The sequence below is a fragment of the Mauremys mutica genome, chromosome 8 (genome assembly GCF_020497125.1).
Source record: "Mauremys mutica isolate MM-2020 ecotype Southern chromosome 8, ASM2049712v1, whole genome shotgun sequence".
Lineage (NCBI taxonomy): Eukaryota > Metazoa > Chordata > Testudines > Geoemydidae > Mauremys > Mauremys mutica.
Window position 1 is genome coordinate 23,413,417 of NC_059079.1, and position 26,590 is coordinate 23,440,006.

Here is a 26,590-nt window from a genome sequence, read left to right on the forward strand (position 1 = left end):
AGCAATGAGTTACTCTCTCATCCTACTGAGCGCCCTGATAGTTATCTGTACTGTAGTCCTATAACAAAGTACTTGTTCTACTAACATAATTTCCTTGAAATTACTAATAAGGAGCTTTAGAAATTGTCTTCTCCGATCCCCAGACAGACTAAAATGTAGACCTGGAGCAAACCACATCCATGTGGGGAGGTGCCAAGAATTCCCTGCATTTTAGAAAACTTTAAAACCAGGCATTCCTGCCAAACACCCAAGCACATAATACTATGCTGCCTGTGGCATATGAGGCCCTGTTAGAATCCCAGGAAATGAAATGCACATGAAACGGCAACCCTCAGTGCTTCCCAAGTGTGGGCTGCATCTCCCCTCAGATGCACTGGAAAATTTTGTGCATATAAAATTAAATGCCAAAATCAGCCTTGTAAAAACAGCAAAACCCAAAGCAAAAGACAAGTAGCACATTCCACTACATAAGGCCAGGAACCTCGTGAGGGCTAGTGATGATAATTCAGATGATCTATGGATCATTGTTCACAAAGGCATTAATTTGCATAGAACAACATTTGTTGGCCTTGCTGGTAGTTTACCATCTCCTCTGACACTCATCTTTCTTTCCTTCGAGCTCCGCCTTTTTCTTCCCTCTGATTAACTTTTCTGCCCTCTTTTTATTGTTTCCTGTCTCTCTGACATCACAACCCCATTCTAGAGTTGCTAACTTTTGAATTGCATAAAACCAAATACCTTTGCCCCAGCCTGCCCCGCCTTCCATGAGGCCCTACCCCTTTTCTGAGGTTCTGACCCCGCTCCCTCCATCGCTGTCTCTCCCCCACCCTCACTCACTTTGACCAGGCTGGGGCAGGGGGCTGGAGTGTGGAAGGGGGTGAGGGCTCCAGCTGGGGGTGCAGGCTCTGATGTGGGGCCAGAAATAAGGGGTGCAGGGTGCAGGAGGGGGCTCTGGGCTGGGGCAAGGGGTTGGTGAGGGCTCTAGCTGGAGGTGTGGGCTCTGGGCTGGGGTCTGGGATGCGTGTCAGAGGGGGTGAGCAGTGTGGGCTCTGGGAGAGAGTTTGGGTGCGGGAAGGGGCTGGGGGAGGGGGTTGGGGTGCAGAAGGGGGTGAGGGCTGTGGGCTCCGGCTGGGCAGCACTTACCTCAGGTGGCTCCTGGAAGTGGCTGGCATGTCCCTACGACCCCTAAGTGGAGGGGCCAGGGGGCTCTGTGCACTGCTTGTGCCCGCAGACGCTCGGGTGGGGGCAGCACACAGAGATCCCGTGGCCGCTTCCAGGAGCAGCATGAAGCCAAGGCAGACAGGGAGTCTGCCTTAGCCCCGCTGCACTGCCAACCAGACTTTTAGCGTCCTGGTCAGCGGTGCTGACCAGAGCCACCAGGGTCCCTTTTTGGCCAGGTGTTCTGGTTGAAAACCGGACACCTGGCAACCCTACCCCATTCTCTTCCCTCTCTCTGCTGCTCATCCTGTGATTTTTTTAACCCCTCCTATACTACTTGTTTCCTGTAATTGCTACTCCTTTATGCATGGTCTCCTCACACCCCGCTTTCTGCAGAGAGGTGGTCAGATAGAAGCAGGGCGGCCAGCTGGAGCAGAGATAGCGGAGTATAATTTGCTAGTGGCTGCAGAAAGAAGGCAACATCCCTGCTCCCTCTGCTGGCAGGAGACAGTCTGCGCAGAATTTGAGGAACAACTATTTGCTAAGACCTGGTGTGAGGAGCTGGTGGCTGGGCCTACACTACCAACTGATATTGGTATAACTATGTCACTTGGGGACATGAAAAATCCACACCACTGAGTTACATAGTTATACCAACCTAACCTCTGAGAGGTAGATTAACTACACCAATGGGAGAAGCTCTTCAGTGAATACCAATGCAACATTTTAAGTGTAGACCTGCTCTATGGGAGCAAGCTAGGGGATGAGGCAACCCTTGCCACCCACATTCACATAGTTATAGGCCAGAGTCCTTCTTCCCAGCCCAATTTCATATGGGCCTGATCTTTGGCCCATTGAAATCAAGGATAAAAATCAACTGTGAATTCTTTCCTTAACCTAGCAGACCTCTATCAGTCATTTCAGTTTGTGTCCTTCTCTTCTGTGGGGCCAGAGTGTCACTATTTTTTCTAGACGAATCAGAAGTGCCTCTGATGTTACAGGGAAAAACAGCTTGTCAAAAAATTTAGAAATTTCCCTATGGGAAAAGAAAGGGACAATTTTTTTCACAATATCCCCTCCCCCCACCCCCATCTGATTTTCCAACCAACTCTAAGGGAAAAAAGCTAGAAGGTAGCTTTTCAATAGAAAAACCTGTTCAGAAGGTAAAATGTAGAGTCCAAGTTGCTGCATCAAAGGGGCATAGGAATTGATCTGGCCACATTACTGAACCATTTAAAGAAAAGGCCACTAGTTGTTCACTTTTTGAAAGAACTGAAATATCTGTTATCTCCAAAGTGCTCTAAATTGGAATAAGGACTCAGGAAGTGGTCTCCTTAAAGACAAGCTACTCTTGGTATTTTCATCTTAAATACCAAGCAACTGGCAAACACTGTGTACCATCGACTTCATTTCAGCTGCATGAGCTGTGATGTCATGGTGGAAGCCCCTTCTGCAATCTACCAAATGAGATATGGCAGATTTCCACTATTGGGTGATTAATTCCACAGCCCATATGAGGGACTGAAATGCTGTTTCCATATGGATACAACATTTGGCTTCATGCTACAAATCTACTAAACAATAACAACCAATTAGCTACCAATGCACCAGAATGCTTCTGGATACAATATTACAGCTTTGTTTTGTTTTTGCACTGAGCATGGAATTTGCACACAGGTAACTCATAACATCCTATACCCTCAGTACAGACCCACTACACCAGACATTTTTCATTAATTAGGCCCTCAGCTGCTTCTTACAAATCCTCTGTCACAGGGCTCCTTCGTACCCTTTCAGGGAGTGTGACATATCTGGAGCTTTACAGATGCTAGTGTAAAATAAAACAAGTAAAGTGGAAATGCCTGGAGGACATAATAAATGTTGTATGAAATGCAAATTCTTCTGACCGAGCAATTTTAGGGCATCTGGAATTGTTGTCTAGCTTTTGAAGGGCTTTGTACTGCATCAGACCAGCAAGTTTGATATCTTCTTGCCCCTGGCAATGCCTAACTCCTGACAATCAGGAACTACCCTCTGGTAAGCGGGGAGGTTGTTATGAATGTATTCCTTCCTGATCCCTTCAGGCAGCCACCTGGTGCCCTGAAGTATGATGTTAGATTATCCTTGTAACATTGTCCCAGCTTGTACAGCTAAAACTTTTATTAATAGTTATAAAACTCTCACTCTTAAAAATCCATCCAAATGATTTGTCTTCTACCTTTGGCTGCAATAAATCCCCCAAATTCTCTATCTGCTGGGTGAAGGAGAATTTCCATTGGTCTGGTGTAAATATACCGACCTTCAATTTCATCAGCTTCTTGGATTTGGTGACAATGCAATTTTTAAAAAGAGAGGGAGGCTTTATGAGAGCCTACATTACCCAAAGCTTATCCTGACCAGTAATGTAGAATAGCCTACAGCAGTGGTTCTCAACCTATTTAACTTTGTGGGCCACATATGCAGCTCTTTGTGTGTTATGTGGGTCACATCCACACAATATATATACGACTTGTATGGCCCTGAGGATGTCACATGGGCCGCAGCTGTGTGCTGATTGGGCAGCAAGTGGCCCAGGGACTGAGAACCACTGGCCTACAGTCTGGGAAACCACCACGCCTTGTAAATGGCTCAGGCTTTCCTAGGAATCCCATCCTTTTTTCTAGGATTTACAGGGAAAAGAGCTTCACTGAAAACCTCCCTTACAGATTTGAGACTACCCTCCCCCCCCTTAACTCCCCCTGATGGAAAGGGGTTCTGACACTCCTACTGCCAGGACTACCAGCACAGATGTGTGACATCTGTATGTCACACAACAATTTCTTGATTCCAGTCACAATATCCTGGTTGAATTTACCCGCTCCATCACCTGATAAGCGCACACCAACTGGACAAAAGAATTTGGGGAGCTGTGATCACATGCCTTAGTGTATCGTCTCCAGCCACACCAGCAAACAATCACATTGCCTTGTTGACTTGTTTCCTAGCCTGGGCAGCTGCCACAAAAGCACAGTCACCACTCTGTATAATTTAGATGAGATGCGCTTTATGCTAAGCCTTAAAGTGAATCAATTCAGGGAGCTCCAAGGGAAGAAGTTTCCACATTGAAGATGCTCTGCTAAGAACACCCTACCTCCAGCATCAGACTTTCATGTATGTTAGAAAAAGCACTTCAGCTGACGTCAAGAGCATGTGGTGAGAATGGCTGTTTCTCAGGGCACATCTACACTGCAAAAAAACCCAAACAAACAAAAACAAAAAAACCCCCAAACCGCAGCAGTGTGCCTCAGGGCCAAGGTCAACTGATTCAGGCTTGTGGGGCTTGAACTATGGGGATAAAAATAGCACTGTAGATGTTCCTGCTCAGCCTGGAGCTGGGCTCTGAGACCCCCCAGCCTGAATTGTAGACATACCCCAAAGGACAGTCCCTGCCCTGAAGAGCTTATGATCTAGTGGACCATGCAATGAGATCTCGAGTGAGCACAATATTCCTAGAAATCTCATCATAACCGTCTTCCTGTGAGATTACTGGTATTTCCTGGAGTTGGTCAGGCTGCAAATACAGCATCAGAATGCTCATCCTGCAGAGCATAAGGCAGCCTCCAAAATAAACTTCTCCTCTGGGCAGGTTCAACCATAATTCCTCACTTTAAACTTTCTTATACTTTCTTCTGATGCAGTTGATACTGGCCACTCTTGCAGCAAACTTCTGGAGTAGACAGTAGGACTGATCGAATGTGGCCATTCCTCTGAACCTCCCAATTCCAGATCAGATAGTGCCAACAAACTGTTAGCCAGGCATTTAAATTACAGACATCCAAATGGTGGCAGGCTTGGGTTTGATTTGAATCAGCTTGTAACGTAGTTTGACCAGCTATCCCATCCCTTGTTCAGTGCGCCAGTCAGCCAGAATGTGACAAGCCAGACGCTTCCCACATTTTTCTTTCCAAAAGCATTTTGTGAGGCAGTTTAATGGAATTTATCTGAGAGATGACAGTGAAAAATGCTGTGTGTCATTTTTTCAGATAAATAAGAAATTCTCTGTTTCTTAGCCAACCCCCTTCCTGCTGTTTGCATGGAAAGCTCCCTAGCAGTAGAAGCAGTGCAGTTTTATTGCACAAAGGTGGGAAGAATTTGAGGCGACTGTATGGGGTGCACATCCCCGCCTTAGAAAGGTCAGTACATGTGAGATGTAATATTACTACGTCTTACGATAAATATATTCCCCAAGTGTTGAGTTCATGTATCAAGTGTTAACAGCCAGCATTAAGACCCTGCTTTAGCAAAGCATTTAAGCATGTGCTTAACTCCATCCTTATTCAGCAAAGAACGTAAGCATATGCTTAACTTTCAGCGTATTCCAGTGAAGTCAATGGGACTTGGGCATGTGCTAAAGTGATTTGCTGAATGCGGACGAACCGCTAGATCAGGAATTTAATCTGGCCGCAACTCATTTAACTTGGTACAAGGGATTCAGTGGTCAGGGAACCATCTTTCCCTCTACAGATTAACTTCTCCAGAGAACTGATTGAAAATGACAAACTCCACAACTTGCTTTCCTTCAGTCTCTTGCTCTCAGTACCCTGTTTACTCTTTTAGGGCCACAGGGTTTCCCTCAGTATCCATGCACAGAGGGGGAGCTTAGCCTGAGGAAAAATGGATGTTCTGCCCCAGTGGCATTTGTCCCCCTCTTCCCTTGACCTCCAGGAAGTCAGTATGCAGGATGTGGGCTTTACTGACGTCAAGGGGGACTGATCCTGTATTAGTGGGTACTGCTTCTCCCTCTGTAATGTTCAGCCTGCCTTTAGGTTGGTTTTGGAAACAACAGCTGCAGTCAGGGGAGCACCTGGAAACATGGATCTTGCAAGAGCCTTGCTTTTCTAAAGGCTTCGGAGAGCTAGCAGGTATGGGGCTGCAGAGCAGAAGCAAGGGGTCTCCAGGTGGATGCCCCTCGGTTCTCTGACATCCACAGGTTTCTGGCAGCAAAACTTCTACTTATTTCTACCAAGTTATGGGAGCAGAGTGTGGTCTTAGGTCCTGATTCTCAAAGATATTTAGGCACCTAACTCCCATTGAGGATCCAGGCCTTAGTCTTTGAAACCAAAAAAGAAAGAACTCATAGGAAATTCTGCGAGTTACAAATTGCAATTTCCCTTTCCCTCTACAAGTTATACCTGCATGGGGGAGAATTGGGCCCTTGGATACTGCTGCTCCCCTGTTACAGTCCAGTTAAGCTCTCAGACTCAGAACTATTCTATACTATTCTTTTGTGTGTTCAATATCTTTTTTAGTGTGAACCGGAAAAATGGGACATAGGAAGTATATTGATACTTGGAGTAACAGCAAAAGGTTACAGCAAGGGCATTGGCTATGGCTATCTGGGCCTGAGTTAGTTTTGGCAACACTTCTAAGATTGTGGGAGGGTTTCTGAATGGGGGAGAAATAGGTTGAGTATCGTGTCTCTCCAGTTACTCAGTACAGCAGCAAGTAAGGAATTTCATTTTTGACATTAATGTAGGGACACTGTGGGCGACTGCATGAGCCTAAGATTCACTTTGATTGTGCCCCCATCAACAAACAATTGGGAATGTAGCAAGAAGAAAGAGTCCTTTGAATTTTAAAAATGAGAATATTTGCATTGTGCAAATGTAAATGACATCTTACACAACGCCCAGTTCCTATACTGAACAACAAGAGCTGCACGTTTGCATTCAGATTTACTTTTCAGCTACCAGGAGAGTAGGGTGAGAGAGTTTATTTGGTTTTAGGAGTTAGTTTAAAGAGGCTACTGCAGTTTTGTACACTTACTATAATAGATACCTCTAGGGTCCTCTCAACAGCATTGTAGTTATCAGTGGGTGAGACAATTATTGATTCAAGTCATATACTGGGACTTGGAGTCCTATCTAATCAAGACTGTAATAAACTCTCATATTTATGACCAGTAAACAGAAAACCTTTCATAGTAAAATATATTTATGCACATTTGTATATTGCTAAAGGGTGGGGCAGGCAAACTATAGTGTTATGTGCATGTGTATCTGGCTATATTTTTTATCTCCTTTTAGTGTTATTATTACACTTCTTATTCTCAGAAATGGGCCTTACCAGTTGGCTCATATAACAGCCTTCCCCTGAGATACTGCAGTCAGACAGCTGTTTAGAACTCACCCTTAAATGCCCACTCTAAAATATTACTGGATCACACCACTTTTATCACCTTTCTCTCTCCACAAGTGTATCTTTTCTCACTATTTGTAGAGTGCTGAGTTTTGCTTTTCTGAGCAGGGGCACCCAGGGATTATTTTTATTGCCTTCAGCTGGCTTCCCCAGAATGCCTGACTCTTAATGAAAAATCATCCTTTTCCAATGTTTTCCCCCATTCCTATGCTTTCCATAGCTCAGGAAAGCCTTTAAATCAAAGATTTTCAGAAGTGCTGAGTACCCACAACTCCGATAGGCTTCAGCTGGAGTTGTGACTACTCAGCACTTCTGAAACTCAGCTTCCAAGAATTTAACTGGTAACACATGCTGTTTGTTAGCACTGGCCCACAGCCCACCTGTGCTGATTTGCTGCTTTAATAGCCAGGCACGCAGGCTGTCCTACACTAGTGCATCAGGAATAATTGTCTATTGAGGTTTGTGTTGTATAGGAAGGGGCCTGACTTGGGGAAGTGTAAAGGCAATGTTTAAACTGCCCTTCCCTCTCCCCTGCAAGTCAGGGAGCTGAGGACAAAGGGAAGCCACCCTGTAGAAGAAGTAAGGTAACAAATAAACTAATAATAATAAAAAAGAGTCCTATTCACCTAAGTCTGGTGGGCTGCAGGCTACTAGTCTCTCTTCAGAGATATTTTCTTGCTCACATTTAACATTGACTCTAACGTGGCTTCTGTCCAAAGATTAGTATCATGCAAGTCCTGTGCACTACAAGAGTGGCCTCTCTGGCAATGTAGTTGAGAGAGGGGTCTGTAATAGGCTTAATCCTGTTGGAAGCCACGTACCAGTTGAAATTTCATGGTGCAACTCTGGGAGCTCCACTTGTAAGCTGCTTCCCTGGTGACCAGCTTTGTTTGACAAACCATTCCCTGATCCATCTGAAAACTGAGCATCTACCTACTATGTAGCTATCAATATCTAGACTGGTGGCGAGTGTTAGCAGAGGTTTCCAGCTGACCGGCAGCAGCCATCAAGGCTTATGGAAGAACTTGGGCACCTCTCATCAATCTGCAAATTCAGGAGACTGACAACCAGTGTCAAGAAAGAACCTCACAAGGGGCTAAAAGAGGCCTCAGGAAGTCCAAGGATGATGATCATGAGCCTGGGAAGGCACTATGTATTGTCCATTTGATAAGGAAAGGGGTCATATTATGAAAGACATCCCCAATGCAAGGTGGGAATACATAATGGATATGGCCTTGGCCTCCACTGTTGCTGCATCCAGGGAGGAGATGACCTCTGAGATCAGCAAGATCCAAGCCACTGCCTTGGACTATAGAACTTCATCCTCAGTCTCAGGACCTGTTTGGAGACATGCAGGCCTATCCTCTCCAGGAGACAGAGGTCAATGAGGATATTGTGGAGGACATGCCATCCCAACCTGGTAAATTGCTGTTTTTAGTTATGCTACTTTATTCTGCCCCTGAAACTGGGCAGGGGTAGATTAAGGCAGGATGCTTGGATCTGGGATCATTGTGTAAGGAGGAGGTTGATACATTAGTAAGAAACCAGTTGTTCAATAGTGTCCTCCGCACTCTCACTGAGATCATTAGGAGTGATTCACATAGTATGGAGAAGCTACCCTAAGGGTGTATGACATTCTGTAGATAAGAGATTACTGAAATCAGAAGACCACAGCAAAATGAGACTTGTCCAACTGTTAAGAGTTCTAAAAAAAGAGATGGTGCGGTGCATAATAGCAGTAATGAATGCCTGCTTTGTATATGCAAATATAATTCCTCCTTGCACCAACTTTTCACTGTGATGACTTCACTTAACCTGTCTGCAAGCATGACTGAGCTAGACAGAGGGCACTAGTGTGCTCTGATCATACACCAGCAAGGGTGTACTATGTGCATACAGGCTTTAAAAACTTTAATTACTCTCTTATCCTCGGTGCTTATTTGTTTTGGTTGAGAGAGCAACGTGTCTTCTAACTGAACCAAGACAATTTCAGACAGGATAAAAGCAGCACTGATTCAACTGAATACATAAAAGGTGGACTGAGGTTTCCAGAGTGTAGCAATGTCTTGGGAAGAAATGTTTTGTTCTTTCCTGAGCCATTTTTTTATGTACATCAGAAGGGCTTTCTAATGTAGTATTAGCAGTAGTGAGTGTGGCCTGTGACTATCAACTGATAGAAAAAATCTATAGAACATTCAAGCCACAATAAGCTGAAGTCAATAGAGCAGGCAGAGTGGTCTGGCTATTTCCTGGTTGCCTTGCTAGCATGACTCTTATTTGTAGTGGTAAGAATACAACTTGGCACTAGCTTAACATTTCACATCTTTGGACTGCTGTAAAAGCAATTGTTTAACCCTTCTGTCACCCCTTTAAGAAACATCTCTTTGCCTTCTGACTCCTACATTTCCACCCTTTGCCTTTATTTTTTCAGTTCTGCAAATTTGGAGATATAGCTCGTATAAAAGACACAGGCTGAGCTGCAATTCCTGAGAGATGTAGCACAGAAGGTGCAGCCTGGTCATAGGGCAAAAGTGGCTTAAGTTAGTTTGTACTACCCACATTCTGGGCTGATGAAGGTATCAAAACTGCCTTTGGGGTAAGTTAGAGCAGCCCCCATGCTCTTCTAACATAGGGCAGCCTCTGGGCTGTACCATGGTCCATTCCTGTAATGCTCATTACAACCCCCTTTTGCCCCAGCCCTGTCTTCTCTCTTTATGCTCGGGTCTGTGAAGGAAGTCATGTAGACCAGCTTACATCTACCCTACCCTGCTCCTGTATTGGAAGAATGACCTTCCTGGCCCATTGTGGCACCTTTGTGGCTCCTAAGCCCTGCTATATACAGTAAAGTAATTGCTGTAGTCTAGCAGATTTTAAGGTTACACATATATTTGTGAATTAGAAGTGTGAGGCACTCACAATATTTCTGGAAGTAATGGAGCACTAACAACATTACCCACAAGGTCTGGTTACTTTAAAAAATATAGTGTTTGTAGGGCTGGATCAGATCCCTACTGTCCAGATTAGTTTTCTAGCTTCTGGTTTATAGTGAAGTTAAACAATGAAATATTAAAGGTGCTTCCTGTGATTGAACTGGAGATGAATTTCCAAGTTTTATGTGAGTGCAGGAGGAAGTAAAAATGTGCAGAGAGAATCAGCGAGTGGAAAGAGAGGTTTGATTTGAGGACTTGACATGAGAAAGTGAAACCTGTGCCCAAAATCCCCAAAAGAAATCTGACAGAAACTGGGAAACGATTCCCAGCACAAACACATAAGTATTCAAATGTTTACACCAACTGCAGGATTTGGGAATCTTGTATAGTTATTACTGCAGAATGAGATAAGTTAGTCCTGCCCAAAGCTCCGGGTTTGGCAAATCAGCTGCCGAACAGCAAATTTTCACAAAACTGGTCACAGCTGCCTCCTCACATCCCAAAAGGGTTTTTGCAGTTTCTTTATTACTAACTACTTTACATTCATTATCTCTAATGTTACTCCACACCCAGACATGAGCGCTGTACTTTCCAGACTAGCATTTCATTCCCTAAAGCATTTTACTAGAGGAGGGACAGACAAGCTCTTGACTCTGTATCCTGGAGGGATACAAGGCTTGGTTGGAAAATCCACACCCCTGAGTGATGTAGTTATATGGACCTAACCCCCAGTGTAGATAGTGCAATGTCAATGGGAGGCTTCTCCCATCAACATAACTACTGCCTTTCAGGGAGGGGGAGTATCTGTGCCAACAGGAGAAGCTCTCCTGTCGGCATAAGTAGCCTTTTTGCTAAGCACTACAGCAGTGCAACTCTGTAAGTGTAGACTAACCCTTAGAAGGAAGTAGCAGTAAGTGCAGTTCCACTTCTGGCCACAAATCAAACTCTGCTCCCTGGAGACACCAGAACACATCACCACTTTCAACACCGCAGTTCTCAAAATATTGTTTTGCTATGCTGGGCTTCTAAGGCTCAGATCCGGCTCAGTGGGCCTCAGATGTGTTTCAGGGCTCCAATAAGTTTTGTGCTCTCTTGAGAAGACTCATAGTATATCGTGCAGCTCTTCAGGGCATCATTGCCCCCTCCTTTCTGTATATTTTGATCAGCAGTGAAATAGTTAACTGTGGATATTTTAAATTAGTATTGTTAGGCTTTCGTGCTAACATCTCCACTGAAGTTCACAAGGGAAGGTCCGATCTCTCAATGCTACTGTTTCAGGCTGCCCGCAGATTTGGACAGAGAACCCTGTTTACCCTCAGTTCCTATTTTAAAATTCATCTTCACAGTCATAAGAGGGAGCGCCAGTGAAAGCCCAGAGCACAAACCCCACTAACTTGTGATCACCATAGTCAGGGCTTGTCTTCCCTGCAATACTTAGCTCGAGTTAGTATGTTCAAATTACTACACTCGAGCCAGCCCAGCTCAAGGGAGAGCAACCACACTTCCGAACAACACTGGAATTACACAGAGTGATTTGATTAGTAGCACAGAGTGGTTGGATAAGCTGCTGCTGCTGAGCTGTAACTTGAACTGTCACATCCCCACTGCACTACTAGCTCACTGGAGCTTCAACCCCCCACAGGCTACGTCGCTTGAGTTTAAGGCACCACGTAACTCAAGCTAGAGACTTGTGTGTGTGGACCTGGGATGAGCCGGGGCACCACTTGTTATAACTCAAGCTAACTGCTGTGAAGTCACACCCTCAGACAGTACTCTTGCCACTGTTGTAATAAAATTGACGGAGATCCTCAACCTAGTGAATCATAGAATCATAGAATCTCAGGGTTGGAAGGGAACTCAGGAGGTCATCTAGTCCAACCCCCTGCTCAAAGCAGGACCAAACCCAACTAAATCATCCCAGCCAGGGCTTTGTCAAGCCTGACCTTAAAAACCTCTAAGGAAGGAGATTCCACTACCTCCCTAGGTAACCCATTCCAGTTCTTCACCACCCTACTAGTGAAAAAGTTTTTCCTAATATCCAACCTAAACCTCCCCCTCTGCAACTTGAGACCATTACTCCTTGTTCTGTCATCTTCTACCACTGAGAACAGTCTAGATCCATCCTCTTTGGAACCCCCTTTCAGGTAGTTGAAAGCAGCTATCAAATCCCCCCTCATTCTTCTCTTCTGCAGACTAAACAATCCCAGTTCCCTCAGCCTCTCCTCATAAGTCATGTGCTCCAGCCCCCTAATCATTTTTGTTGCCCTCCGCTGGACTCTCTCCAATTTATCCACATCCTTCTTGTAGTGTGGGGCCCAAAACTGGACACAGTACTCCAAATGAGGCCTCACCAGTGCTGAGTAGAGGGGGATGATCACATCCCTTGATCTGCTGGAAATGCCCCTACTTATACAACCCAAAATGCCATTAGCCTTCTTGGCAACAAGGGCACACTGTTGACTCATATTCAGCTTTTCGTCCACTGTAACCCCTAGGTCCTTTTCTGCAGAACTGCTACCCAGCCATTCGGTCCCTAGTCTGTAGCAGTGCATGGGATTCTTCCGTCCTAAGTGCAGGACTCTGCACTTGTCCTTGTTGAACCTCATCATATTTCTTTTGGCCCAATCCTCTAATTTGTCTAGGTCCCTCTGTATCCTATCCCTACCCTCCAGCGTATCAACCACTCCTCCCAGCTTAGTGTCATCTGCAAACTTGCTACGGGTGCAGTCCACACCATCCTCCAGATCGTTAATGAAGATATTGAACAAAACCGGCCCCAGCACCGACCCTTGGGGCACTCCACTTGATACCGGCTGCCATCTAGACATGGAACCATTGATCACTACCCGTTGAGCCCGACCATCTAGCCAGTTTTCTATCCACCTTACCGTCCATTCATCCAGCCCAGACTTCTTTAACTTGCTGGCAAGAATACTGTGGGAGACTGTATCAAAAGCTTTGCTAAAATCCAGAAATAGTACATCCACTGCTTTCCCCTCATCCACAGAGCCGGTTATCTCGTCATAGAAGGCAATTAGGTTAGTCAGGCATGACTTGCCCTTGGTGAATCCATGCTGACTGTTCCTGATCACTTTCCCCTCCTTTAAGTGGTTCAGGATTGATTCCTTGAGGACCTGTTCCATGATTTTTCCAGGGACTGAGGTGAGACTGACTGGCCTGTAGTTCCCTGGATCTTCCTTCTTCCCTTTTTTAAAGATGGGCACTACATTAGCTTTTTTCCAGTCATCCGGGACCTCCCCCGATCGCCATGATTTTTCAAAGATAATGGCCAATGGCTCTGCAATCTCATCGGCCAACTCCTTTAGCACCCTCGGATGCAGCGCATCCGGCCCCATGGACTTGTGCTCGTCCAGCTTTCCTAAATAGCCCCGAACTACTTCTTTCTCCACAGAGAGCTGGTCACCTCCTCCCCATACCGTGCTGCACAGTGCAGCTGTCTGGGAGCTGACCTTGTCTGTGAAGACAGAGGCAAAAAAAGCATTGAGTACGCTAGCTTTCTCCACATCCTCTGTCACTAGGTTCCCTCCCTCATTCAGCAAGGGGCCCACACTTTCCTTGACTTTCTTCCTGTTGCTAACATACCTGAAGAAACCCTTCTTGTTACTCCTAACATCTCCGGCTAGCTGCAACTCCAAGTGTGATTTGGCCTTCCTGATTTCACACCTGCATGCCTGAACAATACTTTTATACTCCTCCCTGGTTATTTGTCCAATCTTCCACTTCTTGTAAGCTGTTCTTTTGTGTTTAAGATGAGCAAGGATTTCACTGTTAAGCCAAGCTGGTCGCCTGCCATATTTACTTCTCTTCCTACACATCGGGATGGTTTGTTCCTGCAACCTCAATAAGGTTTCTTTGAAATACAGCCAGCTTTCCTCGACTCCTTTCCCCGTCATGTTATTCTCCCAAGGGACCTTGCCCATCAGTTCCCTGAGGGAGTCAAAGTCTGCTTTTCTGAAGTCCAGGCAGTATGTGCCACATACTGTATTTTTTTTGCCGTTTGTCAAGAACTGTTTTGCTTTCTGTATCCAATGGACAGGGCCGGATTTTGGGAAAATGGCTCCCTGGGCGAACTGGCTCTGTAGGAGCAAGCCCTGCTGCCTGCACCTCCCCACCAGGCTGGCAGCTCCAGGAGGCATTGTCCACCCCTGTTGCCATCAGCCCAGGCCTGCCAGCTTGCGGCACTCAGACAGCACCCCCCTGACCATGGCACCCTAGGCAGTCACCCACGTCGCCTACCCGCAAGGCTGTCCCTGCCAGTAGAAATATCTTTCCCTTTGCTGCAAATTACTGAACAATTGTGGGCCTTGAGATTGTTTGGGGATTAGCTAAGTGTTTATACAGTGCTTTGGAGATATCAAATGCTCTGCAAATGTCAAGATTCAAAGACAGACTGCAAAGGAAATTCAACTTATTGAATTTTTAGAGACAACACGTTAGATAATGTTAAGTCTCTTGTTCAAAGGTAAAATGAAAGTCACGCTCAACTTTCCCAAAATGTTAACAGTAAACTTAATGCATCCTGTAGAACTTAATATGCAGAAACTGTTGTTTCATAGACTTTACTCTACTCTAAACATCTGTAGAACTCAATACAGAATGAAGTAGTTCCTTTGGAAGTTTTTAAACCTTGGGGTTTGTGATAGAAGCAGTCACAGCCCGGGGCTTGTTTGGTCACTGTAAACCAGCCTAATTTGACTCCTGACTGAGATTGCTGCTTCTAATACCATTGATGCAACCTTAAGCATATTTAACATATCCGTCTTTATTATTGAACTGTGTGTAGTAGAGTAAGATTTCTTTATATTGAAACACAGAAGACCAGGTAGCACAGAGCAACATATCCTTATGGAAAAGTCTGATAGAGTTCAATAGAGAATTATAACCTTTCAGTATAATTTGGTAGAATTCTATAGCAGGGTCATACAGTATGACTTAAAATTTCTACAGAAAGAATATCCTACTGTAGTGATCACATGTCACTGAGTCATCACAAAACATGGCACAATAATTTTGAAATGTCTTTGGTGGGGGAGGTTAATACCCTAGTATTTATCATTTTATATATAGTGGTCATCACTTAAAAATACCTTTGTGGGCTTTTTTTTTCTTTGCCATTGATCTTGCTGTGTTTTCTAGTCAAGTATAGTACATAATGAAAATATGATGGAAAGCTTCATGACTGCAAAGTTGTAAATGTGATTGGATATTTTGGTTTGTTTCTGAATATTTTCTGTTGTAGATCTTGTTTGAAAATGATTAGTTCACCACCAGTAATATTTTAACAAAGCCAAAAACTCCAAAGGTAATAACAAAATGTTTTTTAAGTACATCAGAAGCAGGAAGCCTGGTAAACAACCAGTGGGGCCCCTTGATGATCAAAATTCAAAAGGAGCGCTTAAAGATGATAAAGTCATTGTGGAGAAACTAAATGGATTCTTTGCTTCAGTCTTCACGGCTGAGGATGTTAGGGAGATTCCCAAACCTGAGCTGACTTTTGTAGGTGACAAATCTGAGGAACTGTCACAGATTGAAGTGTCACTAGAGGAGGTTTTGGAATTAATTGATAAACTCAACATTAACAACTCACCGGGACCAGATGGCATTCACCCAAGAGTTCTGAAAGAACTCAAATGTGAAGTTGCGGAACTATTAACTAAGGTTTGTAACCTGTCCTTTAAATCGGCTTCGGTACCCAATGACTGGAAGTTAGCTAATGTAACGCCAATATTTAAAAAGGGCTCTAGGGGTGATCCCGGCAATTGCAGACCGGTAAGTCTAACGTCGGTACCGGGCAAATTAGTTGAAACAATAGTAAAGAATAAAATTGTCAGACACATAGAAAAACATAAACTCTTGAGCAATAGTCAACATGGTTTCTGTAAAGGGAAATCATGTCTTACTAATCTATTAGAGTTCTTTGAAGGGGTCAACAAACATGTGGACAAGGGGGATCCGGTGGACATAGTGTACTTAGATTTCCAGAAAGCCTTTGACAAGGTCCCTCACCAAAGGCTCTTACGTAAATTAAGCTGTCATGGGATAAAAGGAAAGGTCCTTTCATGGATTGAGAACTGGTTAAAGGACAGGGAACAAAGGGTAGGAATTAATGGTAAATTCTCAGAATGGAGAGGGGTAACTAGTGGTGTTCCCCAAGGGTCAGTCCTAGGACCAGTCCTATTCAATTTATTCATAAATGATCTGGAGAAAGGGGTAAACAGTGAGGTGGCAAAGTTTGCAGATGATACTAAACTACTCAAGATAGTTAAGACCAAAGCAGATTGTGAAGAACTTCAAAAAGATCTCACAAAACTAAGTGATTGGGCAACAAAATGGCAAATGAAATGTAATGTGGATAAATGTAAAGTAATGCACATTGGAAAAAATAACCCCAACTATACATACAACATGATGGGGGCTAATTTAGCTACAACGAGTCAGGAAAAAGATCTTGGAGTTATCGTGGATAGTTCTCTAAAGATGTCCACGCAGTGTGCAGAGGCGGTCAAAAAAGCAAACAGGATGTTAGGAATCATTAAAAAGGGGATAGAGAATAAGACTGAGAATGTATTATTGCCCTTATATAAATCCATGGTACGCCCACATCTCGAATACTGTGTACAGATGTGGTCTCCTCACCTCAAAAAAGATATTCTAGCACTAGAAAAGGTTCAGAAAAGAGCAACTAAAATGATTAGGGGTTTAGAGAGGGTCCCATATGAGGAAAGATTAAAGAGGCTAGGACTCTTCAGTTTGGAAAAGAGAAGACTAAGGGGGGACATGATAGAGGTATATAAAATCATGAGTGATGTTGAGAAAGTGGATAAGGAAAAGTTATTTACTTATTCCCATAATACAAGAACTAGGGGGTCACCAAATGAAATTAATAGGCAGCAGGTTTAAAACAAATAAAAGGAAGTTCTTCTTCACGCAGCGCACAGTCAACTTGTGGAACTCCTTACCTGAGGAGGTTGTGAAGGCTAGGACTATAACAATGTTTAAAAGGGGACTGGATAAATTTATGGTGGCTAAGTCCATAAATGGCTATTAGCCAGGATGGGTAAGAATGGTGTCCCTAGCCTCTGTTCGTCAGAGGATGGAGATGGATGGCAGGAGAGAGATCACTTGATTATTGCCTGTTAGGTTCACTCCCTCAGGGGCACCTGGCATTGGCCACTGTCGGTAGACAGATACTGGGCTAGATGGACCTTTGGTCTGACCCGGTACGGCCTTTCTTATGTTCTTATGTTCAAAAGGATCTTAATATGGGTCAAAATGGGTACCATCAGACACTGTTACTGCATCTCTGAGATGTTGCATGTTATTAGACAGCATAAATGTGATATCTTATACCTGTTTGATTCTGTGGTTAACTATGAGGTTGGAAAAATATTTTGGTTCTGTTAGTGACATTTTTCTTGCTTCCCATAACAATATTTTGCCACAATTAAACTGATTTAGCATAATCCCTGCAATAAATTCTGAGACTGGAATGTCATAAAAGGATTGTAAAAGAAACCAAAAACTTGCTTACAAAGCCAGCATTTTTGGAGAGAGATTGAAGATAAGGATTTTATACAAATTCTGGTAAAATATAGTGAAAATGTAGTAATTGTCACCAGCATGAAACCTAAAATGCTTGCTACTTATCAGACTTCTAATTGATTTGTGGAGAAGCGGTCAATAATGGTCATGTATTTTCTGTGTAAGAGGATTGTTTAAACTCTGAAATAAAGTGAAAACTCCAAACTAGGGATGAAATATTCACTGTTGGAAAGAGGCTTTGTGGAGGCTTAGCACAGGATTATATACCACTTAAACCTTATTGTCACTGCTGAGTCATAGTAGCATGTGCATCATGTTAGTTCCAACTAGGACATCGGTTGGATGGGATAGGTAACTAGTAGCTGGAATGGGGAAGATCCTGCATGGAAAATCTAGAAATGGCCAAACTTGAGGATAAAGCATAGGAGAGATTTATGTTCTGTTAGGTTTACCAAAAAAGCCAAACTTCAAAAGGGGTAAGTTTAGACTGCATATTCTGTTGAGACCAGGGTGGGAATTTCAGTGGCTCACAATCCACAATGAGCTAACTTTTATTTAATGAAATATTAATATTTTTCGATGTTCAAAATGAAACTGAGTATAAAGAGAAGAGATTGAAGTTCAGTGTCCTTGTATTACTTTTCAAGCACAGTTTTACTCTCACTGTAACTGTTCAGTCTTTGAGGATGTCTTCTGAGGATAGATTTTTTTCTTAAGCCAAGTAATTTGGCATGCTTTGAATGTACCAAATGGATAAAATCACAATTCTGTTTATCCAGGTTTCTGTATGGTGCCCACTGTCATATTTGTAGGTATGTCAACACTGCAGCTGGGAATGTGCCTCTCAGTCCAGGCAGACAGATGCACGCTAATTCTGCTCTAGCTAGTGTGCTGAAAATAGCAGTATCGACATTGTGGGAAGGGCAGCAGATGGGCGGCAGTTGGACTAACCACCCAAACTCAAACCCAGGGGTTTGGGCAGGCTTGACGACAGTGTCCAGACTACTATTTTTAACATGCGCACTCAAGCAGAGCTATTGCAAGCCTGTCTGCTCAGCCTGGGAGGCTCGCTCCCAGCTGCTGTGTAGACATACCCTGAGTACCTTCCAAAACATGTAACGTGCCCACATCCTCCATAGGGTACTTTCTGACAGGCGGGCTCTCCTTGTTTTGCCAACAGGAGCACAAAAACAAAGCTCCAATTGCAAGACTTTGGGGGTGGCAGTTTCTGACCTAGAGTCACTGTTGCACATGGGTAGGGTGCTATCAAATTCATGGCCACGAAAAATGCGTCTTGGACCATGAAATCTGGTTCCCCCCCCGCCCCCATGAAATCTGATCTTTTGTGTGCTTTTACCCTATACTATACTGATTTCACAGGAGAGACCAGCGTTTCTCAAATTGGGGGTCCTGACCCAAAAGGGAGTTGCGGGGGGAGGGGGTTTGCAAAGTTATTTTAGGGGTTCACGGTATTGCCACCCTTCCTTCCGCACTGCCTTCAGAGCTGGGTGGCTGGAGAGCAGCAGCTGTTCGCCAGGCACCCAGCTCTGAAGGCAACACCCTGCCAGCAGCAGCACAGAAGTAAGGGTGGCAATACCATACCATGCAACACTTACTTCTGTGCTGCTGCCTTCACAGCTGGATGGTCAGATCTCTGGCTGCCAAACTCTGAAGGCAGCGCCATCGCCATGGCCAGCAGCAGCACAGAAATAATGGTAGCAGTACTGCAACCCCACTACAATAATCTTGCAACACCCCCACAACTCCTTTTTGGGTCAGGATCCCTACAATTACAACACCGTGAAATTTCAGATTTCAATAGCTGAAATGATAAAATTTATGATTTCATGACAGTGAAATTGACCAAAATGGACCGTGAATTTGGTAGGGCCCTACACATGGGATTGTCCTGACATGTGTCGTCCCCTGGCTCTCCAGAGAGAAGCAGGCAGGGCTCCTAAACAAACCCTTTGGTAAGTAGGTACCATACATCATTCACATGGTCATTCACAGAAGAAATATGAAGATAGCTATATCCAACCACTATAATTTGTGCAGGAAGGCACAGTAGATTTGACTAGGATATGAATTTATATTTCTTCCATTCATTTACTTATTACAATGCAAGGCCATTATTCAACTGCTTCCCAGCACTGTCAGGGGATGTCCAATTCACAGCCACTGTACCATTAAATTACTAAACACGAGTTTTAGCTATCTGTGTTTACTTTAATAAGTATTCAGTTAATATTGAATTACCTGGCTCAGAATACAGCCATATCAGATATTTAGATTGACTTGTACAAATATTTGTATTGTGGTACACGTCAGAAAAACAATAATTTGAAATTTGTATTGTGAAGATCTGTGAGAATTAAATGTATATGAAGAAAGGTGGTTTAATGGGGAGATTGAGGCAGGGAAATCACAATAAATCTTCCTCTCTTTCTAGCTATCCATGGAAAAGGGAACTTATTCTTAGTGACAACCAGGAGCCCAGTCTTGGTTAGTTCTGAAATTGCGAGAGACTTCAGTGCAATGAGGAACACAGCCAACAAGCCACTGACGTACCCATGTGAAATACACTGCAATCTAATTTCTTAAGAGTGCTTTATACACAGTATTGCAAACTGCTTTACTGATAGACAGTCCTAAGCTAAGAAAGAAGGTATTAAGGCAAGAGTCAAGAAGAGGAACTGGCATCAGCTTGTCTGGGATACAAGGAAGAATAACTCAGCACCACAGAGATTTATTTGAGGGTGCTGAGACAGGCAGCTGGGGCATAAAGTCTGAATGAGTGAGTAGATACAATGTCTGAGGGGCAGAGTAGAGCAACTCCAAAGAGCCTTGAAAAACCAAGAGAGCAATTTTAAGTGTGTTGAAAAGGCTATAAAGGTGACAAAGGATTATATGAATTTGTTTCCTCGAGTGAGAAATTTAGTTTGGGTGCAGAAGTCTACAAAGGATAAAACCTGAGATGTTTTAAAGGATGCAGCTCTGAGCAGGGCTTCCAACACACTCTGATTTTGGTGTGTGTGTGGGTTTTTTCATTCTTTAATCATAGCTAGGGCTAAGATTTTGTCATGGATATTTTTAATAGAAGTCACAGACAGGTTACAAGCAATACAGAAAAATTAACGGAAGCCCATGACCTGTTCCTGACTTACTAAAAATATCCATGGAAAATGGGAAGTCACTGGGCAGCTGTGGGGTGGCTGGGAGCTCCGGGGCCCCCACCACACATGGATGCTCAGAGCTCCAGGGTCCCCTCCGCTGGTGGGGGCAGGGAGAGCTGTGGGGGTTCCCCTGCCCTACTGGCAGAGGGGGGACCTGCGGGGTACCCCTGCTGCCCAGGGTGACTGGGAGCTTGGGGGACCGCTGCCTCAGGTGGCAGGGATACCTCACAGCTCCCTGACACTGCAGGAGGCAGCAGGACCCTGCAGCTCCCAGCTGCGGGGGCTGAAGTAACAGAGGTCTTTGGAAATCACAGATTCTGTGACTTCCGGCGACCTCCATGATAAAATCATAGCCTTAATCATAGCCTGACTCCCACCTTTTAATTATCAGCTCACAGGAACTAAAAGAGCCTAGCTACAACTCAGAATTATCTGCTTGCATGATCCCCTTCGTCTCGCTGCCCCCCACCCCTTGTTTGTAAAAACCAGGGCTTCTCACCTGGACCTATCAAGGCCCTTCCTCTTGCTGTGAACCTGGAGAGCATGATGTTTTCTTCTAGGCCTCGCTGGTGGGCCTGTAAAGTCTGCTCTTTTTTTGGTCAGACCTGATCCTGGGAAGTGCAACACGCCACCCATGTCCAGCAAACAGTGAGCTTGTTTTGTTACCAGCACAGACCCATTCTTTCTAGCGATGCCAACGTTTGCATGGAGGATGGGGGTAGAGTATCATCTTGACAGCATTTGTCCAACTCCTAGCTATCAAATTGTGCTATCCTAAGCTTGATTATGTTTTCAGTTTATGGAGTAATAACTATCCTGGGTTGAACAATCCCAAGCCTGAGGTTCTTAGCCCAGGACACCGTTATTCCCTTATTAAAAGGTAATACGAAGTACTCCCAAGTTATAACACCGACTCATCTTTCACTCAGCACTTTGTGGTGAGTTGGCATGTAGCAGTAAGCTGAGGTGTGAACTTTTACTAGCAGTGGATGAAGTATTCACAATAGGAACTGAAAACTGCTGTACAGCTGAGTCAGAAACAGCACAGTATTTCTCTGCCCTTCCTTCCCCTTCTAGTGCATGCACTATTTCAGTTCTGTCAGATTGAAAATGGGCCTGAGGGCAAGCTGGAAAGGAGGGTAGCAAGAGTATATGGCAGGAGTGACCAAACTTACTGGCCCTCCAAGCCGCATACAACAATCTTCAGAAGTTTGAGAGCCAGGGTACACCTCCTATCCAACTGGACAGAAGCTCCTACCCAGCTGGACAGAGGCTCCTACCCAATCACCCCACTACAAGGCAGAGGTCCCTAGCTTACCCCCCCCTTCATATAGAGAATGGGGGGTCTGAGGGGGCTTGTGAGCTGCACTTGAATGGTAAAAGAGCCGCACGTGGCTCGCAAGCCACAGTTTGGCCACCCCTGGTATATGGGGAAGGGGTAGGTAAAGAAATTCTGCTGACTCTGAGGTCACCCTATCCTCTCACAGGGAGAGTCACTGTTCAGTACAAGCAGTGAATTGTGGAGGTGGGAGGGATGTTTAAGAACTACAGTGATCTGTTTACTTTTTTACCACGCTATTTATTCAACGTATGTTGGCTGTGAAGGGAGGTGCACCTGGGTGCAGCTCTGTTTGAGCACAGTCATGCACATGCACTCTTTGCTGTGTCTGGGCTGACTTTGTGCACACTTGGAAGGTCTGATAATAGTAACCTGATTCTCCAGGAGCACCTGGGTGTGCTTACTCACCCTCTTGCATGCACATCCAGCCTCTCTGAATGCTGTGCGCCACCCCCCACCACCACCACCAAACCAGTGGGTGGCTTTGCCTTTGACTTCTCTAGGAGCAGGATTGCCCCTAACGGTTTCCAGTTGGAATGCACTCTGTGTGAGCCACCACACATTCAGTTACAGCTCACATGGAATATGTTAATTTGTGGGTTCCAGTGTTGTTCTTATTCGTTGCTGCAAATGAGGCCTCTTGCTACTGTCTCAGGGGCTCCCGTTGCTGGGTAGGCCCTGCTGTGAAGCCTTACTAAGGCAACACTTTACTGAATGGCGCAGTCTCAATAAAAATAAGTTTCTCTGAGAAACCTTCAAATGGCTGCTTCATTTTAAACTATTTACAAAGAGAAGCAAAACAATCCATTTAATCAGTACTTACTTAATTGGGAAGTCTGTAATTGGGACGTCACCTCGGGAAGCCAATGAATCCTAATAATACTGAATAACCCAGACAGATGTTTTAGTGGAATAGTAACTGGGATGCTTGCAGATGGTAAATGATTTTCAGCTTGGGATAGCCACTCTTGGTGGTGATTGGACACTGCTGATGCTTCACCTTCCATCAAAACCCTTCTGTCAATACCGGCTCAGCAAAGCAAAATTCTTTAGGACTCATATTTGTAACACGGTACCTTGGGCCACAGCTGAGTTTAGAATCCCATTGTCCTCTGTACGGTGCAGACACATCGTGAGACACAGCCCCTGCTCTGCAGAACTTTCTTGTCAATTGGGAGTGAAAGAGCGAATGGGGAAATGGAGGCATAGAGAGGTAAAGTGATTGGCCCTAGGTCACCTGTCAGGTCAGTAGAGGAACTGGACATTGATGCTGCCAACAAACCTTTTCAAACGCTATTTGATGTACGTTCTCTTCAGGATGGGAGGATTGTAAGACTTCCCAGAAAGCTGATTGGCATGTGTATTTTTTTTTTTTGAGCCATCACATATAATTGTAGCCTTCTTGCCAGGCAGGGGCTTGAAAGAAGCAGCTCACAGAGACAGCAGCTAAAACTGAGGCTTCCTGACTAGCCTGTGCTTGAGGAATGCAAACAGCCTGTGGGGCCAGACCAGGAGCCTAACTTGTAAGCCCTAGATAGCCTGCATGTGGCTGGGACTACCCTGATGGGTGAGCAGGAGCGGGACAGTGTACAGGAGAGAACCCAACTTCCTGCAGCCAGCTACCAGCAGCAGGAGAAGGCACAACTCCTCAGTGCTCTCTGCTGCAGAGTCCAGCGTTCAAGCATTAAAGGGGAGTGAGCCAAGACAAAAACAACGAGGCGTCCTTGTGGCACCTTAGAGACTAACAAATTTATATGGGCATAAGCTTTAGTGGGCTAGAACCCACTTCATCAGCTGCATGGAGTGGAAAATACAGGAGTAGGTATAAATACATGAAAAGTATTGGTAAGGCAACTCACATCTTTTCATATATTTATACCTGCTCCTGTATTTTCCACTCCATGCATCTGATGAAGTGGGCTCTAGCCCACGAAAGCTTATGCCCTAATAAATTTTAGTCTCTAAGGTGCCACAAGGACACCTTGTTGTTTTTGCTGATACAGACTAACATGGCTGCCACTCTGAAACCTGAGCCAAGACAGTGCAACATTCAGGTTTTATTCTTTCCTCTGCCAATGCTGTTCTCATTCATCAACCATTTCCTGGAAGCAGATTTCTCCAGGTTACTAGATGCAGTCATGCTGTAGGGACCCCTATTGGGCAGGTAGTTATTAACACAGAGGCTCTTTTTAGCAGACAGATGAGGCAGTGGTCATGATCTGTCATAGCTTCCACCATGCTGTCTCCACATCCATACACCAGAATGTCATCCGCTCTGATACAGATCCCTGTGAGTCCTATTACTGTGTCTTGTTGGCAGTGTTCATATTCTTCCACATTTGGGACTGATATTGTCCCAAATGACATTCTCAATCTTCTCTATCTACCTGCTGGTGTCCAAAATGTGGTAAGGTAGCAGCAGCACTTGCCAAAATCTACCCCTGGTTTTGAGTACTTGCTTTTGCCAAGTCAAGTAATAATATTTCTTCAATTGTAGGCATTTGGCAGGGAGCATTTAGTGCTTTGTCTAAGTTCCTTGGGTCTATGCAAATACACAGCTTGATGGGTTTCTCAATGGCTACCATGCTGCTTATCTAACTTGTGGGCATTGTGACTTTACTATTTATGATGTCTTTTTCCATTTATTTTCTTGTACCCATTACTTTTTCTCTTGATGCAATGGATAGTCTTTTAGGTAGGTGCTGTATTGGCTGAGTCGTCTTATCTATTTTCAGGGGCCATAGGCCTGGAAGACATCTGTCCATCAGAAACATCTTGGTAATCTTTAACATCTTTGCTGCAGGGTTCCACAGTGTGGTGTCTACTCTGGATGTGTCTTTTGTTTTGCTTGTGTCTATTGTAGGATTTTTTTTTCTTAACCCCAGGCTTGGTTCACAAAATAACTTGTTTTAGTTGCTCTTGTGTCTGTACTTTTCCTTGGTATTTTACTTTCAATTTATATTGTCCCAGTGGTATTACAATCATGCCATTGTATAATTTGGTTTTCCTAGGTTGTGGGATTTTGGGTTGTTGAAGGAGGCAATATGTGGTGTTGCTGCGGGATGGGTCTCATTTATTTGATATCCTTGATTCCCTTGCCTGTTTCACTTCCTTTCTTCTAATTTACCCTTATCTTTTCCTCAAATACAACATTTCTTTACCTGCCTAGTAGGTGGAGGTACCATGTGCAAGGAACACAGGGCTCGCTGTCCTAAGTGGGTCTGTGAGCCCCCGAGGAGAGAGGAATAAGGAGCTCTGCCACCCTTAGAAACCAGCAGTGTCCCCTGGAGGATGGGGGTAGGGACAATGCGAATCTCAGAATCATTTTGGATACAAAATAGCATCTTTTCTTAACTGGGGTATTCGCTTCTTAGGACAATGGCATGTCCACAAAGACCATCTAATTAAGAGGATTCAGCAACATAAACCAGGCTGATATAAAATTAACACTGCACCCATTAGATCAGTGGTTCTCAAAGCCGGTCTGCCGCTTGTTCAGGGAAAGCTCCTGGTGGGCCGGTTTGTTTACCTGCCACATCTGCGGGTTTGGCTGATAGCGGCTCCCACTGGCTGTGGTTCTCCACTCCAGACCAATGGGGGCTGCGGGAAGCAGCGTGGGCCTAGGGATGTGCTGGCCGCCCTTCCCGCAGCCCCCATTGGCCAGAAGCAGCAAACAGCGGCCAGTGGGAGCCGCGATCGTCCGAACCTGAAGATGCGGCAGGTAAACAAACCGGCCCACCAGGGGCTTTCCCTAAACAAGCGGCAGACTGGCTTTGAGAACCACTGGATTAGATGAAAGAAAAGCTGGCTAAGTGATAGATCTCAAAATGTAATTGTAAATGAGGATACATCATTGTGTTTCTAGCAGGGTCTTGCAGGGATCAGTTTTGGGCCCTATGCTATTTAATGTTTTTATTAATGAAGATGAACAAAATTATCACTGATTAAAATTTCCAGATGACACAAACTGGGAGAGTGGTAAATAATGAAGAGGACACTGTGTCACTGACACAGAGTCACCTGAATAGCTTGGTAAGATGGGCTCGGGCAAAAAATATGTGCTTTAATATGGTTGAATGTAAATCTAAGATCAAAGAATTTAGGCCATACTTACAAGATGGGGGACTCTATCCTGGGAAGCAGCGACTCTGAAAAAAATTTCGGGATCATGGTGCATAATCAGCTGAATGTGACCTTCCAGTGAAATGCTGTGGTCAAAAGGGCTAATGCTGTCCTTGGATGCATAA

General features: G+C 44.6%; 1 protein-coding gene across 2 annotated transcripts in view; it reads left to right on the forward strand.

Moving 5' to 3' along the window:
- The window catches only part of MSH4 (mutS homolog 4), a 104,895-nt gene extending 82,177 nt beyond the window's left edge, over positions 1 to 22,718 (forward strand). The window contains exon 21 of one of the 2 annotated variants that reach the window (XM_045027620.1): positions 20,281 to 22,718. The gene's annotated coding sequence lies outside the window, so the exon portion shown is untranslated. The remainder of the gene's footprint in view (positions 1 to 20,280) is intronic. The other variant, XR_006581660.1, reaches the window with a different exon arrangement.
- Positions 22,719 to 26,590: the final 3,872 nt, after the last annotated feature.